Genomic DNA, 5000 nt, shown 5'->3' with positions numbered 1-5000 from the left:
TTGCCACGGCGTTGCCCAACATGCCATGCCACGCCACGGCCCGCATGTCTTGCCACGGCGTTGCCAAACATGCCATGCCACGGCCTCAGCCCGCATGCCATGCCACGCCCTCGGCCCGCATGCCTTGCCACGGCATTGCCCAGCATGCCATGCCACCACGGTGCCCGGCATGCCATGCCACGGCCTCGGCCGGAATGACTTGCCACGTCGTTGCCCAACATGCCATGCCACGGCCTCGGCCAGCATGCCTTGCCACTGCGTTGCCCAGCATGCCATGCCACCGCGTTGCCCGGCGTGCCATGCCTTAGCCTTGGCCAACATGCCATACCACAGCCGCGGCGCGCATGCCATGCCACAGCGTTGCCCAGCATGCCAAGGCCGGAATGCCATGCCACGGCCTCGGCCCGCATGCCACGCCACGGCCTCGGCCCGCATGCCATGAAACGGCCTCGGCCCACATGACATGCCACGGCGCTGCCCAAAATGCCATGCCACGGCCTCGGCCCGCATGCCTTGCCACCGTGTTGCCCAGCATGCCATGCCACGGCGTTGCCCGGCGTGCCATGCCTTAGCCTTGGCCAACATGCCATGCCACGGTCTCAGCCCGCATGCCATGCCATAGCGTTGGCCAGCATGCCAAGGCCGGAATGCCATGCCACGGCCTCGGCCCGCGTGCCATGCCCTGACCTCGGCCCGCATGCCTTGCCAAGGCGTTGCCCAACATGCCATGCCACGGCCTCGGCCTGCATGCCATGCCACGGCCTCGACCCGCATGGCTTGCCACGGCGTTAACCAACATGCCATGTCACGGCCTCGGCCCGCATGCCATGCCACGCCACGGCCCGCATGTCTTGCCATGGCACGGCCTCGGCCCGCATGCCATGCCACGCCCTCAGCCCGCATGCCTTGCCACGGCATTGCCCAGCATGCCATGCCACCGCGGTGCCCGGCATGCCATGCCTTAGCTTTGGCCAACAGGCCATGCCATACCACGGCCTCGGCCCGCATGCCATGCCACGGCCTCGGCCCGAATGACTTGCCACGTCGTTGCCCAACATGCCATGCCACGGCCTCGGCCAGCATGCCTTGCCACTGCGTTGCCTAGCATGCCATGCCACCGCGTTGTCCGGCGTGCCATGCCCTAGCCTTCGCCAACATGCCATGCCACGGCCGCGGCGCGCATGCCATGCCACAGCGTTGCCAAGCATGCCAAGGTCGGAATGCCATGCCACGGCCTCGGCCCGCATGCCATGCCACGACCTCGGTCCACATGCCATGAAATGGCCTCGGCCCGCATGGCATGCCACGACGTTGCCCAACATGCCATGCCACGGCCTCGGCCCGCATGCCCTGCCATCGCGTTGCCCAGCATGCCATGCCACCGCGTTGCCCGGCTTGCCATGCCTTAGCCCTGGCCAACATGCCATGCCACGACCTCGGCCCACATGCCATGCCACAGCGTTGGCCAGCATGCCAAGGCCGGAATGCCATGTCACGGCCTCGGCCCGCATGACATGCCACAGCATCGGCGCGCATGCCCTCCCAGGGCGTTGCCCAACATCCCATGCCAAGGCCTCGGCCCGCATGCCAAAGCAAGCAGCTTGCCAAGCCAAAGCCAAGGCATGCATGTTGTCATGCAAAGGCCAAGGCAGCCCAGCCAAAGCCAGCAGCATGCCATGCCATGGCCAAGGCCTGCAGCATGCCATGGCACGGCCAAGGCAGCCCAACCAAAGCCAGCAGCATGCCATGCCAAGGCTAAGGCCAGCAGCATGCCATGCCCTGTCCAAGGCAGCCCAGCCAAAGCCAGCAGCATGCCATGCCAACGCCAAGGACAGCAGCACGCCATCGCACGGCCATGGCAGCCCAGCCATAGCCACCAGCATGCCATGACAAGGCCAAGGCCAGCAGCACGCCATGCCACGGCCAAGGCATCCCAGCAAAAGCCAGCAGCATGCCATGCCAAGGCCAAGGCCAGCAGCATGCCATGCCAAGGCCAAGGCTACCCAACCAAAGCCAGCAGCATGCCATGCCGAGGGCAAGGCCAGCAGCATGCCACGCCACGGCCAAGGCAGCCCAGCCGAAGCCAGTAGCATGCCATGCCGAGGCCAAGGCCAGCCGCATGCCATGCCACGGCCAAGGTAGCCCAGCTAAAGAAAGTAGCATGGCATGCCAAGGCCAAGGCCAGCAGCATGCCATGCCATGGCCAAGACAGCCCAGCCACAGCATGCCATGCCAAGGCCAATGCCAAGGCCAGCCGCATGCCATGCCAAGGCCAAGGCCAGCATCATGCCGTGCCACGGCCAAGGCAGAGGCAGTCAAGCAAAAGCCAGCAGCATGCCTTGCCAAGGCCAAGGCCAGCAGCATGCCATGCCAGGGCCAAGGCAGCCCAGCCAAAGCTAGCAGCATGCCATGCCGAGGCCAAGGCCAGCAGTATGCCATGCCGAGGCCAAGGCCAGCAGCATGTCATGCCAAGGCCAAGGCAGCCAAGCCAAAGCTAGCAGCATCCCATGCCAAGGCCAAGGCCAGCAGCATGCCATGCCATGGCCAAGGCAGCCCAGCCACAGCATGCCATACCAAGGCCAAGGCCTAGGCCAGCCGCATTCCATGCCAAGGCCAAGGCAAGCAGCATGCCATGCCACGGCCAAGTCAGCCAAGCAAAAGCCAGCAGCATGCCTTGCCAAGGCCAAGGCCAGCAGGATGCCATGCCAGGGCCAAGGCAGCCCAGCCAAAGCCAGCAGCATGCCATGCCAGGGCCAAGGCTAGCAGCATGCCAAGCCAAGGCCAAGGCCAGCAGCATGCCATGCCACGACCAAGGCAGCCCAGCCAAAGACAGCAGCATGCCATGCCGAGGCCAAGGCCAGCAGCATTCCATGCCAAGGCCAAGGCAGCCCAGCCAAAGCGAGCAGCATGCCATGCCCAGGCCAAGGCCAGCAGCATACCATGCCACGGCCAAGGCAGCCAAGCCAAAGCCAGCAGCATGCCATGCCAAGGCCAAGGCCAGTAGCATGCCATGCCATAGCCAAGGCAGCCAAGCCAAAGCCAGCACCATGCCATGCCAAGGCCAAGGCCAGCAGCATGCCATGCCAAGGCCAAGGCCCGCAACATGCCATGCGACGGCCAAGGCAGCCCAGCCAAAGCCAGCAGCATGCCATGCCACGAGCCAAAGCCAGCAGCAAGCCATGCTGAGGCCAAGGCCAGCAGCGTGCCATGCCACGGCCAAGGCAGCCCAGCTAAAGCCAGCGGCTTGCCATGCCGAGGCCAAGGCCAGCAGCATCCCATGCCAAGGCCAAGGCAGCCCAGCCAAAGCCAGCAGCATGCCATGCCCTGGCCAAGGCCAGCAGCATGCCATGCCACGGCCCAGGCAGCCCAGCCAAAGCTAGCAGCATGCCATGCGAAGGCCAAGGCCAGCAGCATGCCATGCCACGACCAAGGCAGCCCAGCCAAAGCAAGCAGCATGCGATGCCATGCCCAAGGCAGCCAAGCTAAAGCCAGCAGCATGCCATGCCAAGGCCAAGGTCAGCAGCATGCCATGCCATGGCCAAGGCCAGGAGTATGCCATGCCATGGCCACGGCCAGCGGCATGCCATGCCACGGGCAAGGCAGCCCAGCCAAAGCCAACAGCATGCCATGCCAAGGTAAAGGCCAGCAGCATGCCATGCCGAGGGCATGGCCAGCAACATGCCATGCCATGGCCAAGGCAGCCCAGCCAAAGCCAGCAACATGCCATGCCCAGGCCAAGGCCAGCAGCATGCCATGCCACGGCCATGGCAGCCCCAGCCAAAGCCAGCAGCAGGCCATGCCAAGGCCAAGGCCAGCAGCATGCCATGCCACGGCCAAGGCAGCCCAGCCAAAGCCAGCCGCACGCCATGCCGAGGCCAAGGCCGGCAGCATGCCATGCCACAGCCAAGGCAGCCCTGCGAAAGCCAGCAGCATGCCATGCCGAGGTCAAGGCAGCAGCATGCCATGCCACAGCCAAGGCAGCCCTGTGATTCGTTTCGGGCGGCTGATGCGTAGTGTACGTCGTGGCGCGTGAGTTATGTTTGGTTTGTGCGAGTTGGATGGATCCCTGCTTGTGTAGTGAACTCCACTGGTGCATTCCTCTTCATCATCTGCGGGATTCCTACAGGTTGCCTGCGCTTTCCCCAGTGGAAAAGGTCCTTGCAAAAAGTTATGTCCCTCAGTTAATTACCGTTCGGTTGGCTTTGACTTGCCTACGAGTTGCCTGCGCTCTCTCCTAGTGGAAGCTCCTTGCGAAAGTTTATGTCCCTCGGTTGGTAGCCATCCGGTTGGCTTTGACTTGCCTACAAGCTAGTTACCAGCGCTTCACCAGTGGAAGGTGCCTTGCGAAAATCATGTCCCTCGGGTAATTGCCATTTCGTTGGCTTTGACTTGCGAACGAGATGTCTATGCTTTCCAAGTGGAAGCTTGTTGCGAAAAGTATGTCCCTCGGAAGTTTTGCACGTTGCGTTTGTTACTTGCAGTCGCTCTAACCGGTGCTTGCTCGGCTTCTCTGAATGTTCTCGCACGTTCGTCTGGCTTCTTAGTCCTTCAGGGTGTGATTCGTTTCGGGCGGCTTGTGCGTAGTGTACGTCGTGGCGCGTGAGTTGTTTTTGGTTTGTGCGAGTTGGATGGATCCCTACCTGTGCAGCGAACTCCACTGGTGCATTCCTCTTCATCATCCGCAGGATTCCTACAGGTTGCCTGCGCTTTCCCTAGTGCAAAAGGTCCTTGCAAAAAGTTATGTCTCTCGGTTAATTGTTGTTCGGTTGGCTTCGACTTGCCTACGAGTTGCCTGCGCTCTCCTAGTGGAAGCTCTTTGCGAAAATTTATGTCCCTCGGTTGGTAGCCATCCAGTTGGTTTTGACTTGCCTACAAACTAGTTGCCTGCGCTTCCCCTGTGGAAGGCGCCTCGCGAAAAGCATGTCCCTCGGGTAATTGCCATTTCGTTGGCTTTGACTTGCGAACGAGCTGCCTACGCTTTCCAAGTGAAAGGTTGTTGC

The sequence above is a fragment of the Camellia sinensis genome, chromosome 15 (genome assembly GCF_055761805.1).
Source record: "Camellia sinensis isolate YWXY chromosome 15, ASM5576180v1, whole genome shotgun sequence".
In the NCBI taxonomy this organism is placed as follows: Eukaryota; Viridiplantae; Streptophyta; class Magnoliopsida; order Ericales; family Theaceae; genus Camellia; species Camellia sinensis.
Note: the sequence above shows the minus strand (reverse complement) of the source record.